Source organism: Ixodes scapularis, unplaced genomic scaffold (assembly GCF_016920785.2).
Source record: "Ixodes scapularis isolate PalLabHiFi unplaced genomic scaffold, ASM1692078v2 PGA_scaffold0__279_contigs__length_252992795, whole genome shotgun sequence".
In the NCBI taxonomy this organism is placed as follows: domain Eukaryota; kingdom Metazoa; phylum Arthropoda; class Arachnida; order Ixodida; family Ixodidae; genus Ixodes; species Ixodes scapularis.
Genome location: NW_024609835.1, coordinates 233,357,546 through 233,373,167, shown reverse-complemented (window position 1 = coordinate 233,373,167; position 15,622 = coordinate 233,357,546).

Genomic DNA, 15,622 nt, shown 5'->3' with positions numbered 1-15,622 from the left:
GAAACTGCCTTGATTCGCTTCGTCCTGAGTGGTGCTACGCAGAGAAGCAATAACATGTACTTTATGATCCGTTTGTGTGGATATTGTTTTAGGGACTGCGCCGAATCGTTATTGGCTGTACCAATGCCTTTTAGTAAGAGATATCGTCCACAAACTTCAAAACACTGTTTACCCTTTGACAGACGCCCGAGGAGAAGATTGAATACATGGAACCTTAATAAGCGGAGAGGTGGTCACCGAAAAAATGGTTACCTTCAATGTGTAGGCTATATAAGGCGCTAGAGCAGTCAACGGGACTGTGAATGAGCTGCTCAGTGCGTCATGATATTTGTGTTTCTGTTCATTTCTAATGTAGCATTGTGAGATGTAGTGCCTTCAAATACCACAGGTACACCATTTGCTGACAAAATCGAAAAAAAAATTGTGTAACCGGTTTTTAATGCACAAATGGCATCTTGAGTGTGAAGGGATAATATTTTTGGTATATCTAAAATATTTTTTGATCCATATTTATAATGTATTCTTAATACCGTACGCGCGTATTTCGAATGCGGCCAAAATAATACAGAATAAATACAAAATTAATATGCGTAGTAAATATATTTGAACTTCGTTTGAAGTACGGCCTCTTTTTGCTAAGGGTCTGCCAGTGCGAGCTCCCGGGTTGCCTGTCCACACTCCGCCGGTTGAACTGGTTGCAGACCGGTGCACGACAGCACAAGGTGTTCAATCGTCTCATCCGCCTGACCACACACACGGCATTCTGCAGATTCCACCGTCTGGTCGAAGCGACGGCGATACATCTGCGTTCGCAGCCCTCCTGCGCGTGACTCAAAGAGGAGCCGGCTGCCCAGGCTGTTGTCGTATAGCCTAGTCTCTGCCGAAATTTTGTGCTTATATCGATGGTACATATCTAGCGTCGACTTGGACTTCGCCGTTTCTGCCCACCGAGCTGCCTCCTTCTCTCTCACCCTGTTTCGAATCTCCATTTCCCACTTCCTGTCTGATGTAATAGTTACAGGGGTTGAAAAGAAGCCGTATTTCTTCTCTAACTGATACAGCCGCTTCCTCCAGCCAGTCTGCATTCCCGTGAGATATCTGTAGATGAAGAGTCTCTTGGCCCACCGGCCGCGTCCACGAGAGGGAGACGACTGTCGTAGGTTATCTTACTGGTCGCCTCCCTGGCCTCAAACGACGACCACCCTAGATCTCCCTGGACTGCTTCGGTGGCCACCATTCCGTGACATCCCAGAGCCTGACTCCCGACCTCTCGTTGACGACGTTCCATGACTTCCCGCACTGTGCCAAGGACACAAAGAACCGCGTTGGCGAACGTTAGTCCAGGCACCACAACCGCCTTCCAGAGTTCGCGAGTCACCAGAAAACGATTGCAACTGCAAAGATTACGTTTTCGGAGTACATTCGTACCTCGCACGGCTGCCCGTCGGAGGTGGGTATAATGATCGGACAAGTACTCCGGTTTGTTGGTCAGTACAACTCCCAGGTATTTGTACGACTCCTGTACCTGTGCTTGCTCGCCGTTCAGCCCCAGACTGTTTAATTTAGCCCCATCGGACCCGGCTAATTGAAGGACTGCCGACTTTTTGGCGTTGAACCGAAGGCCCAACGTAGCCGCCTCCGTCTCACATATACATATTAGACGCTGCAGGTCCTCCACCGTCTCCGCCGTCAATACAATATCGTCCGCATAGGTGAGGTCCGGCAGCATCCACTTCACCTCTGCGCCTCCTTCCATGTGTGTCAGGGAAAAACACACCTCCGACTGGATCAGGCGTTCTACCAGCCCTGACACATACAGAATATAAAGGAGCGGGAACGGTGGGCATCCCTGTCGGAGACCCCTCGTCACTGTGACTTGCTCTGAGTCGACTCCCTTCAGTTGCGTCATTACTGTATTGTGTGAGTATAGGCGCCGTATGACAGCTAGCCACCGATGAGGAAGGTGGAGCTCCTCTAAACGTCGCACGAGTTGAGCGTGCGGCACACTGTCATATGCTTTTGCCACATCTAGAAAGCAGCACAGCAGTCTTCTTTCCTGTTTTCGGGCAATTTCAATACACTGCGTGAGGGTGAACAGGTTGTCTTCCAACCTTCGACCACTCCGAAATCCGCCCTGAAGTTCGGTGAGCAGTTCGTTCTCTTCAGCCCATGCTGCCATATGTTCCTTGATAATGTGGGCGAAGGTGCGGTATACCGTAGAGGTCACGGTCAGGGGCCGATAATCCTTGAGGAACTGTTTGTCGCCCCCTCTCTTCGGGATCAGAACCACGCGGCCGACCCTCCAGTCTTGGGGCACAGGTTCCTCTCCCCTTAAGATTGCCCCAAAAATATCCGCCTGCTGCTCCACTGCATCTTTTCCCAAGGACTTGAGAACGCTCGCCGGGACCCCGTCCAATCCCTGGGAGGTAGCCCCTTTCAAGCGTGCCAGTGCACGCACAACCATCACTCGGCCGATGTCCCCCTCTTGGTTGGAGTCCGATTGATCCGGGGCAAGTCGGTCTTCTTGTGGTGTGGACACCTCCTCAGGAGCAAATGTCTCCGTCAGGTACTTGGTGAGGTGGGTTCCAAGGTCTTCCTGCGGATTCCCCGTGCTCTCGTCAATTATGGTAACATCTTGGTCCTTTCCCTCCAGCGATCCAAGGTACTTCCAGAACTTTCTCGCTGCATCCTTTCCGCTAGATCTAATATCTCGGACGGTCTCCAGATCCGCTGTTCTCACCTTCTCTTGGGTTAGTCGTTTAGCATAGCACTTGCAGTCGTGGTACATGGTTCATCTTCTAGCAACCTCACTCCCAGATTCAGTTCGGAGTGACTGTCGATGTTCCCTGTTGGCTTTCTGTCTAACCAGTATAGCTTCTTTACCGCCGAATTCAGAAACCTCACTCAAACTACACTCAAAATGAAGGGCCCCTCCACTTCCTCGAGGAAGGCGCGAGGGCCGGCGCTGGCCAATCGCGACGGCGGATCCGTCCTCGCGATTGGCCAGCGCCGGCCCGCGCGCCTTCCTCGAGGAAGTGGAGGGGCCCTTCAGTTTGAGCGTAGTTTGAGTGAGGTTTCTGAATTCGGCCGTTAACCTCTGTGTCCCACCACCTCTTCCTCGCCGTCCGTCCACTGGGCTGCCTGAATGCATGTTGATTCATGAGACGCTTGAGCTCTGTGATGTACTGTCTGTAACCGGACGCTTGCATCCTTATCTTGCTTCTTTCAAATTTCTTCGTGACCCTTTCCAACTCCGTCTGAGCCAGATGTGTTCGTCTCTCGTACTGAGGTCGGGTTTTCGCATTTGTCCATGTGTTTTTACTGAAGTCCAGTCGCAGGCAATTGTGGTCGCTGCCGACGCTGTGCTCGCCTTCCTCGTCGATGGAAACACCAACTAGGCTCTTACCAAGGCGCGAAGACACCAACGCGTAATCTATGCAGGTTCTGCTTCCTCTGGCACACCACGTGTATTGACCCTTGCATGATGCCCGTAAGTTAACTAGTTCAAGTTGAAACTCGTCTGCTAGATTCAGTAGCCGACGCCCGTTAGCATCTTCCCATCCGTCAAGTTCATGGAGATGGCCGCTAAAGTCCCACTTGATTAAGACATTCCTGTCTTTCTCCAGTGCCTTAATATCTTTGGTGAAACACGCCATAGTAGCTTCGTTCTCCTCGTCGCGCGCACTCCCCACCGAGAGATAGACAATACACACAGACACTTGGGCTTGCAGCAACTCTCCCTCCACCCAGATGTGACCTCTGCACTCGTCGAGCGTCCCGAGCCACACTGTCGTATCCCGCCATAGAACCCCAACACCACCACCTTTTCGCTGACCCTCTTGGCGGTTGCACCCAGCCCAGTGCCAACCCGGGCGCACCGGGGGCTCCTCTAGGTCTCTAAGGTGCGTTTCGGCCACCCCAAAGATGCCCATTCCTTCAGGCTCCAACTGGTTAAATAGTTCCTCCCACTTTTGCTCCCGTCGTGCTCTTTGCAGGTTGACAAACCCTACTGTCACTGTCATGCTCCTGTGATGCTTCTTCCGTTTCCTCCTCGCAGCTCTACGTTTCAGTGCGCCTTTGTTGGAGCCGCGTTGCCGCTCTACTACTTCGCGGGTCCATAAACCCCGATGCCCAGCTGCTGGCGCACCGTCTCCGCTACCAGGCCGCTGAGCCACAAAGGAGGCATTGCTGGAGGGCTCATATGCATAGGGTGTCGGACAAGCGGCGGCGGGTACACGGGGGTACCTCCATCCAGGACTGGCGTCAGTTCTGCAGTGATGTCCTCGCGGTGATATTGAAGAGTTGGGTCTTCTTGGATCCTCCTGAAAGCGTCTCCCATTGACAGGCCGATTCCGGCCGGATGCCGCATCAGCCCCGGGTGGACCCAACCCCGCTCTGGGTACGCCGATGTTCCCCCCTCATCGACGGTTGCCAACCACTGTGGGCATGCCGCTCCGGCATGGTGGTCCCCTGTGGCGTGGATATCTTTCTCTTCTCCATCCTGGTGGGGTCGGACGTATGCTCCCTGCGACAGTCGTTGTTGCCACAGCTCTTCGCACGGCACGTGACCCACTAGCACGGGGGCAGTCCTGGTCTGCCCACACTCTATGCCAGCTGTCAGCCCACACTCTGCCAGCTGTCGGAGCCGCGTGTGTCAGCGCCCTCTGTCCAGCGATCAGGTAACTACTGGGACGGAAGGCTCTATAGCATTCTTAGAAAGCAAGCAACACTATCACGTTTCGACGTAGCATCACCAAAACACCGCAGAACACAGGTACGTCTCAAGATTTGTGAGCATTACAAATAATTTTGAGCATTCGTATTTATACGACATTTCACTTTTGGTCACTATGTGGCACTCTTCGATTTTAACTCGATTCGAGTTTAAAAATCACTATTCAAGTACTTTTAAAAATATGCATACATTCGAGCGCATGTTAAAGTGTGACATACATTATTGGCAAAACCCAACTGACAAAAAGAAAATACCGGTACTCTGTGAAGGTCGAAATAGTAATTCATGAGTCAACAAAATGGTTTATGCTTTCGCGTTTATTTTTATTTGTGCATTCCTGTGAATATCAGATTGCCTTTGTATTCATTTAAAATATGGTGCCCGTGCTTGAAGAAATTGAAGTTCGCTCAACACACACCATCGTCATTTGCATAATACTCATTAGCCGGCATTCGAATGTAAAATGCACACAAAAAATTCGGCGACGATCAAACGACATGATGCGTGAAGACAGCGACAGCAAGGTCGTGATGTGTTTTCCCGCCAAACTTAACGTGGAAACTGAAATTGTCCACAGGTCACATGTCGTAAATTTGCGCTAAATTTAGCGGAGAAACTGAAGTGGCGAATAGGCAACGTGACGTCAATTGTTCGCATAAATTCAGCCGCTAAACGGAGTTCCTTTACAGTCACGCAGTCACAAAACCAGGGACACTGGGCCATTAACAGCTCTCGCTGTAAAACAATTAAATCCACGTGTCAATATTCATTTTCGAAACGTTTCCTAGTTCACTGAACGGGAGGACTAAAAAAAATGTAGTTAGGGGCGGATGTTGCCACTTTCGGGCGACCTCGCATCTTTGGATCCTGGTAAGTCTTCTTTCCATATTCTTTTTTTGGTTCTTTCTGGCAGATTTTTGAGCCGTCCTTTCGAAATTCGACGGAGTTGCACCATTTGCACGAACCGTCGCATTCTTCATTTCCGGTGCACTGAAATAAATCAGAGCATAATATTGTCACAGAATCCTGTATAATCTCGAATCACACGTCAAACAGGTACGAGAATTTCGTTTTGGAAACAGTGAATATAATATAGTTATAGTAAAATGAGCGCGGAATGTAAAGAAGTGACCAAAATCTTCCGTTACTGCTAGCTGCGTAAATTGAGTTTGGTAGGAAGCAACATTGAATTGTAACATTAATTTATGCGTAGACTGCAAATTGTTATATATTTATACAACTGGAAGTTAGTCTGCCCCAGTGGGTGTCTGGTGTCTCAGCTGTAGATAAGAAATTTAGCCAATGCAGTGCAATCGCTAACTTGGGGTCTTTAACGTGATTAAGCTGCTCTCAATTATGCTGCGTAAATCTCGCACCTCATCCACACAACACCCTTGAGTAACGAAAAAATACAACAAAGCTAGCGAGTTTTCTTTTTTTTTTTTTTACTTAGAGATGGATGGGACATATATTTGAAAGAAAAACACTTTAAAATTCTTTCATATTTTTACGTCGAAAACGTCACATTTGTGCCATTTCTATAAGATCTATAATTAAAACGATTCACAAAAGCTACTCTTAGCCCCTCCTAAAGTTCTACTTGTGTCAATCATTTTTTACTTGGTACACCTCGTTCTATTTTCGTGGCTGCTACCGGCCTCAAATATCACAACGCACTGGTTCAACAGCGCGTAGTTATGTATTGACGGTCATTGTCGGCGCATCGCAACCCAAGGAAACCCCGCTCTTCATTTTGTGCCCCTTTTAAACAATGGAGCTCCTCTGGAATGGATACATGCACTTTTCCTTACAGAGGTGATGGCCGGTGATAAGATACGTGCGGCAGCCTTGTACACGTGACTCAAAAAGTGATTGACTACACTTATATTACATTTGGTTGAAAATTATTCAATTACATTAGAGGATTACTTCAGAGGAAAGTTAAGTGAACGGCCGTTGGAACTTCACCGTTTCTTTGTCTACTTACTTCAGATTTTCGGGACGGAAACTTTTTCTACCTGTTTAAACATGGGCCTCAGGTATTGGTTTTTACTTTATTTACTTCCAGCGTTGAATTCCAATTACCGGATCTAGAACCCCCCCCCCCCCCCCCCCCCCCCCCCAGTTTCTCACTTCACCACATTTGGTAGACCACCCCCCCTACGGGGCTTGTAGTTCGAGGTTTCCTTGGTGAAGTACTTGTGGATACAAATAGTACCCTTTGAGAGGGAAAGAAAAAACTTTCTTTTGTACCAACTGGGGCAAGAGAGATCATCAACAGTGGCTACAACCTACGTCTGGGATACGTCTAGGTCAAAGCTGCTCAATCAAGCAAGGAAGACCTAGCTTTGTTTCTCGTTGAAATGCTCGAGGTCGCTTGCGTTGCGCCCGCACAATTTCACACAGAAAAACTCTCAAATCTTAAATAAGAATAATTGTGATTTATTGTAAAAGGCTAATCGCTTACCTTCCATGTAACATTTAAAAAATTTTGCACCTTAGACTCACTATTTATTATCTTTTTTTTTTTGGGGGGGGGGGGGAGGGAGGGGGGGGGGGCAAAAGAACTTAGAAGTGATTTGTTACGACGTGTACTCTGTACTCTGCTATTATGAAGCCTACCACTTGGGTCACGCCCTTCGCACTTTTTATTCTGCAGGCGACATGTTCGCCGGCTCACAGCTCGCATCCGATCTTTTTTTTATTTCTTTTATTGTATATATTGTGTAAAAAAACACCACATTACAATTTTCAAAACATATTCAGTTTTTGTTGTTTTTGTTTAAGAGGAAAATGGCATGTCTGAACGGTCGCTAAAGACGCAGGTGCTAGATTAAACATAACTTTGTAGCAAAGGCAGACTTCACAGTCTCAGCTTGAAACCCAACAAACCGCTAGATAAACTTTGCATTGGAGGAGTCCGATCTCCTTTCGTACAGCTTTATAAAGATCGTTCCATTTCTTGCTTTTCCATAGATTTAGAAATGGATAAAGTAAACATATCGCAGACACCTTAGCTTGAACTGCGGGGACTATCGTAGACTCGGCGAAAACTGAATAGGGCGGGGAAAGGTAGTAATAATGGTGACAAGTAATTTTATAACTTTTTACAATAATCAAACCATTCCTGTGATTGTAAAATTATTAAATTAATTTAAAATTACACAATTGCTTAAAAATAAATAGTTATAAGTAATCTGATTACTGGTATGGATACCGTAGAATACTAACATGCGGGCAACATAATCAAATCTTCGATAGAACCAGGGTGCCCCCGACCTTTATGTGAAATCCCAGCCTGCATGAACTCATTCATAGGTACGTTATCCGAGTCTAGTCGCCTTTCAGGAACTCAGACATATCATTAATTGATACACTTTAGGAAGCCTTAACTGGTAATATCACACCGTGCTGCTCTCTTAAATATACATTGCCGTCTTTGTATTTTTACTGTTTATTTCTCTGTAAATTTTAAGCCATACCGAATGCCTATTATTATAAGCATTGAAATAAATAAATTATTATAAATGATAACGTATACGACGTTGTTCATTAACCGTTGTAGACGCTGCTGTGATTCATTAAATGTTCGGCTGAGAATCAGCGCTTGTATTGTCTTTTTTTTTCGCTCTTCGCGCGCTGTTTTGTCGGCGATGAACCAACTCGCCTACATATCCACCTTGTTTCATATATTAGTCACAAGGTACAAAGAAGATATCTAGATTAAGTGGTTGTTCCGAGACCACGGGTAGGGTTCATGAAGGTTTATAAATTGGCTCTCATGGCGCGCGATGATATTGCGGCAGGTCAGAGAAAACTCTGCCTCCTGAGGTACGAAGAGGTGGGACGAAATAAATAAATACATTAAATTACACGGAACAATATTTGAACTTGAAATATCGCGCGCGTTCTTCAGATATCAAACTGACAACCTTATTTTCATTTACTTACAGATTAGAGTGTGTTTTATAATATCCTTATAATATAATTGCAGTCAGTTTTATTATCATATAGCAGCACCTCACAACTTTACACTGAGATGCCGACAAGCATATCTAGAGAATGTAAAACATTTAGGACTGTACTTTATACTGTTTGCATGTTTACGTTCTTCTGCTGCGAACAAAAATTACAAGATTGAATATTAAACAATTGCATTCCACAATACGTTGACTTACCACTGAACCGCATTGCTTTCCGTCGACGTGAATAAAGGAAAAGCATCTGTAAAAATTGAGTTGAAGAAAAAAAAAACTTTATTTTATACATGTTTATAACTTTTAAAGAATACCGACACCATGAATTGTGAACCTAATTTGTGTATAACTATTCTGTTTTTCATTATTATTTTTTTTTAAGTCTCAACTATCTGACTAAAATGTAAAATATTTTTTAATGCAGCTTTTGGGGTTTTATATTTGGTGCTCCAGAGATAATCTTGTCTACTCAAGCCAACTCATGGTGATTACCCTAGAGTTCCCCGCGATATTTAACAGGCTGAAGTAACGTTAGTTGGGAGTCGCTAACACCGCATTGAGCATCTCTTAAAGTGTGTGCATCTCTACTTAAATTTAAAAGCGCAAAACTCAGAGGTAGTCGCCCAGACTTTGTTTTCGAAAAGCCACAAACCTATTTCAAACTTCATAAAAGCCTTTACCGGACTATATTCCGCGGATATATGTATGTTTAAAAGTTCAAATTTAACCAGGACTATCTGCAGGTGTGGACTTTACAAGCTTCTTTGTGAGCTAATACAGCAGACGTTCGTCAGGGTGTGCGGTGCAGGATACTGTTTACGTTCGGATTCGGCACTGAGTGCGGACAATGCACGGCGTGCATCCCATCTATGCAAAAACTTTTATTTTCGGGCCCTAATTTGCTTTTCTGCCTAGAAAAGCAAATCGTATTTTCCGGCCGGAGATCCGGGCGGAAAATACGATGAAGTATCTGAAAATTAATATAAATATCAGGCGCAATAAAATTCAGACACAGATATATCAGAAGCAATCGAATTTACAAAGTGGCTAGAGGATGGAGAAGATAAGCGTTTTTCCTCTTAAGGCTTGGAGTGACTGGGTTTACGCGATACATATTACAATTCAAGATTAAACCGACCAATGCGTTGTTACTTTCTATGCAATGACGATCCTGTAAAACATTTTAGTGGGAGGAAAATATTAGTGTAAGAATGCAACATAATCCCACTGTCTCTTCCTCACAATGCTAGAGGAATTAGACCGCAACCCCCCCTCCCCCCCCCCCCCCTTTTACTAAGAGGCCGATAATGCACATTTAACTCTAGATAAATTTAGCGAAACGGTAAATTAAGAATTCGAACGACAAAGACCTGTGTAAATTGGCTCTATTTAGGGCATACAATGAATGAGAAAATGTATGCGAATATATTGATATTTTGGCTTGCAGAATCGCGTAAATTATCTGTTAATGAGGCATACAGTGAATAGGCGCCCGCTCAACAACTTATATAGGCTATAGCTTCGCCGAAGCCACAGCTAAATTTATTGTCGGCAAATTGAAAATTATTTTAGACGCCTTTCAGGGGTACGAACTAAAAAGGCAGAGGCCAAGTTCACCTAAAAATTCCAATATTCTAAAACGCGAGGAATTGCGTCAGCGAAGCGGCGATGGGGTGGGTGATGTTTTCGAAGAAGAAAGGTTAGAAATTTATCCATAAATACTTTCCTCAAGAAATGTAGAACGTCAGCTTGCTAGTTCACGAGCATAGCAATTAACCACTAGCCCTGTTACCGGCTGCCGGTTCCAACATAATTAGGAGGCTGTGCCATTTGTACGATTCGACAGTCTTTTTTATGAGCTTCCGTAAGAGTTTGTGTGTTCCATCGACTCAAAACACCGTCATCTTCAAGCATGTCCTATGAACTCTATTTTAAAACAAGTTGCCGCAAACGCAATGAGCCATCGGAGCGAAATCAAAACGAAGAGCGTGGAAACGTGGCCTTCAGTTTGGTACAGTGAGACGCGGTCCTTTAGGTCACGTGATATAATTTGTGAGTTGGTTTCCTGTGGTTCGTAGCAGCCGCTGCCGACTAACTTAAGGTGAAACTGAATATAGGGGTATTCTTCAGAACTGCTTTGTCTTTCTGCCCAGACAGAATAGCAAAGAAAAAGGAGTCACTGACCGAAACATATAATAACGTTTTGCCGAAGGAAGAAGATCACCATATATGGGATTTTCTTCCCCTTCGAGAATTGTTAGTAGACAGGACCCATACTTCAATGAGCACCTGAATCACCGCAAGGATTTAAGAAAGAACATACCGTTATCTCCCTCAGGAAAGCTATATCTCTTTTGTCTTGCCGTTAGGATCTCTCTTCAGTTTTTGTAGCAGTGCGGTTAATAAATTAAGGAACTGCGATAACAATATTTTACCCTCGACAAATACAGAAGCGACCGAGAGCTGTATGATGCGGCTTAAGATGTGGAAGATTAAGAACCTTTCGCGTAATTGCCGCACACGTCTCTCGTGCGATGTTCGGCACTTTCTTCAAGAATTCTTGAGGAAAGCTATTCTACTGTAGGTGAAAAACATGACAAAAAGAAGCTCGATTAGGCATATACATACAAGGTAGTCGTCCTACTGGAGCTACAGAAATTCCATCTCTCCTGCTCCAGCCCACCAACACCCCGGCGACAGATATCAGAGACAACACACAGGTGGAATTTTACACTAAACATCCTTGATGGCTTCTATACAAACTGCAGGCCAACAGATCCCATGTAGCGGATACAAATCAAGTTTGAGACTAGAACAAAGAAAAGTTGTCGAAAGTAAGGGCTTCCTAACTATATAGTATTTCATACTCACTGTTGAAGTAGTAGCATCCCGAGAACAACAAGTACAATCAGTTCTAGTTTCTTTGCCATCTTACACGCTCCGTCTAACCTCAGTGTGAAGTAAAGGAATTCTCGGCACTCCTAGCGGATCTGCGGGTTTATATAGAAGGTTGAGAAGGATGCCTGTGGCTATTTAAAAACCTAACAGCGCGTGTGATTGACAACACAAGGGAACAAGATGCGAATGTCGTTGATCTCTAACCTCTTTGGGTCAAACGAACTTATTTTAAGCGTTGCAGCTGGTTCTGTCTAGCTTCACGCACGGTTCAACGTCAAAGCTTACCTTGTAGGGCGGAATAGTCAGCTGAAATATCGAGCATTCCGTGAACATTGCATTTTTTTTTTTTTTTGAAACTGGGAGAAAGAATATTTATTTAAAGTATTAATATAATGAAAGAGGTTGAAGACAACGATTATCAGTTTCGCCCTAGCGCATCTACAACGAAAGCGGAGGTTGTGTAAATTAATAATTTTTTTCGGGAGTTATCGCAGTGTTACAATTTAATAAACATAGTTTTAAGAAACATTAACATAAAATGGAAGCAAAATTGTTGCGTAAAGATCTCCATGACTAACACTCTCGCAAACAGGGCTTCAAAGATATCACTCAGATCAAGATTAAACTAAGAACATTTGCTCGAATATTAGTTCCATCAGACGCAGCGGCCAACCTAAACCAATTGCACTCTCGTACAAAAAATAAATAAATAAATAAATATAAAATGTTATTAATCTCCGCAACCATAGGGTAGATCTTCTCTTTTCCGCTGAGGGAACGTCAGCCCCTTCCACGGGACAGTGTCAAAGGTTTAAGAAGCGTGGATAACTCTTGTATGCAAGAGAAGGACCTTATTTGCCCCGGTCCACTTCCCTATGACATAATGCACAGCAAGTGTGCATGTGTGCGTACGCGCGGGCATGTATATATATGTTTTTGAGTACCTCAGTGTGCGTGCACGTGTGTTTGTGTGTGCAGTGGATATCTATATATGCGTACGCGTGTGTGTGTGTATATGTTTACGTGTGCGCGTGTGGACTGTATAGAGTCTATAGACCGACACACTGTTTACAAACAAGTCCGTGTTTGCCCACACCAGGTGTGGGCACTGCGCGTGCGCCGAAACCGAATTGAAGAAAAGTGAAGCGTCTACGCATGCGCAGTGCCGTCTACAGCGCCACCGCAGCTGCGTTACGTCAGGCCCGCGTGTTGGTCTATATCCTTTCCCACGTTGCATAATATAGTTATTATACATTTTAATGCACTTGCCGGCGGGCTAGCAGCCGCACCTGCTTAAAGGGAAGCTGATAGGTTCTTTAAGAAAATGAGTTGGAAGTGAATTCTAGTGGATTTTTACCCCATGAATCGGAATACACAAACCATTTTCTGTGCAAGTATTGTTAAACGCGAGAGAAAACGCGAAAGACAGTCGCTGTACCTGACGTCATTGACCAATCTTTTGGCTGCCCCAGGCTAGGGAGGCCGGGCTTCAGCCCTGTTTTGAAATTGCTCGCATGGCTCTCCGGCGCGTCGCATTGAAACATAATTGTGATATACGTTATGGTAAAGGTCTAATGAACGCAATCCAAGTGTTTTTTTTCCTCAAATGGAGAACTGCTCTATCTACCCTTTAAAGGGCCAATAAAATTAAAAAAAGACATATATATATATATATATATATATATATATATATATATATATATATATATATATATATATATATATATATAAACGAATATGTGCAGATGATTGAACAGTACTTAATCTAATGAATTAAAGAATCAAAGTTTTCAGGAACCCGCCGAAAGCCAAAAAACGGCGGAGCCAGGATTTTAACTCTGGGCCTCCCAATGTCCGGTCGAGTGTGCTAACCTCTATACCACTCCACCTTGGTTTTCTGGCGTTTCCTACCTGTCTTATTAATGCACAAGAAACGAAATGTATCCAATCGGAGGTGTTCTGGAAACACACGCCGCCGCGAGGAACGCGGTACGACGCTTAGTGTCAAGTGGTACGTGCTAGGGTGCCTTCATGTGCGCTTTGCTTAGGGTGGTGGCATCTCGCCATTTTGTCACACACGTTTATTTTTATTTTTTGTTCAGAAGCGCGTGAAAGAGCGTGTCCCTGCACGCGCTTGTGGCGCTGACTGTGCTATGGCGACATTTTGTTTTCCTCGATTTCTTTGTATTTTTCCCGTGAGCGCGTGCTGTCGGCATGTGGTACTACAAAGGGTGGCATCACCCTAAACAGAAGGACATTGAGGCACCCTAGTACGTGCTCGTTTGTGCTCCAGAAATCCTCCCACTGTTTGTCTCGCCCCGTGTACATGTAGTAGGATTCTTTGTTTATGAGCTTTAGAGACACAGTATCATCATCATCTGCGAGAATCAAGGGCCACATTATTGAATATACAACACGGGCACTTCACACCATCGTACGTGGTCTCCGAGGAGGATATAAACGAATATGCGCAGATGAATGAACCGTACTTAATCCAATAAATTAAAGAATCAAAGTTTTCAGGAACCCGCCAAAAGCGGGTTCCTGAAATATATATATATATATATATATATATATATATATATATATATATATATATATATATATATATATATATATATATATATATATATATATATTAACTGTTTGGTTGGAACACGCGTAATATCAAAGGAAAATTTGCGCAAAAAAATGTTTAGGGGATATTGATGGCGCGAGACGCAATTTAGTCTGGAGCCAACTCCTTTCCACTTGATTTCTCTCTCGGCATTTAGGGCGCGTGGAGCAGAGAAGCTGTTGCAGTGAGAAGCTGTGGCCATCCCGTTGAGGTAGAGAGAGTGTATGACCATCTCGTTGAGGGGGAAATAGTGTATAACCATTCTGTGACGTCATGAACTTTTTGCGCATAATTCGGACGCAACCGTTAATCAGAGTGCAGTTAGGCTAAAAGACATACAAACAAGCACAGGCAGGTTAAAAGTACAGTCTCCGGCAATATGAAAGACCCACTGGGAGCGTGGCCGAGGCGGTGGCTGGCGGGGCGCTGCGAGCGCTCCGGGCAATTCCATTCTGCTTCGAGGGGAGGACGCTCACTCGGGGCTCAGCACAATCTGATAAGCGCGTTTCGCTTTAGCTGAGCCCGAGTGAGCGTCCTTTCCTCGAAGCAGAATGGAATTGCCCGGAGCGCTCGCGGCGCCCCCGCCACCCACCGCCTCGGCCACGCGTTCCCAGTGGGTCTTTCATATTGCCGGAGACTGCACAAGGTCACAGCACATTTACCGTACTTTCATTGCCTTAGCTGTTGATAGCACTTCGCACGAACGCTATGACGTAGCGATTTAACACTGTTTGATTGGCCACATTGACTCGTAGAATTGACTTTGCTCTTAATTAAAACAACTCAGAGTATAAAGTCACGCGCGCCGGCTCAACGATATGCGCCGTAAAGCTGCGAGCACGATGTCTAACTCCGGCCTCTGTAGCAGACTTATCAAGGCGGCTGCCAAAAAGCTACCTTGTGCCAGATTTTGGGGATAGCACCGTGTCGCAGAAGAGCTCCAGAGCACACATGCCTCCAAGCACAGTAGGGCAGGCATCCACATTTCTAAAACTAGGTGAGCCACCGGTAGATGGCAGAGTGATGCACTTTCGTAAATGCTCACATGTCCAGGGGACTGTGTTCTGCGACACTACACATTATCGTACAACTCTGGTTGTTTATTTGGTGATACCTTTGATCAAATTGATACATTGTGTTTCAGGTTGATCTGCAAGTTGTACCAGGCGAGAAAAATATCTAGCGTAATATCCTAAAAGATAGCCGACCTAAAATCGAAAGCAAATAGGTTGAAAATAAGGACTCATTCAACTTTAGATGTACAATAAAGAAAAGTTGGAAAAATTATAGTTTTAGATTTTGTGACCTGCGAAACTTGTGATTGAAGGCAGTGGGAATGAACCAAAGGCTTATTGTCTTTCCCAGTAAGCAATCTTCGCTTATTTCCGTCGTGGC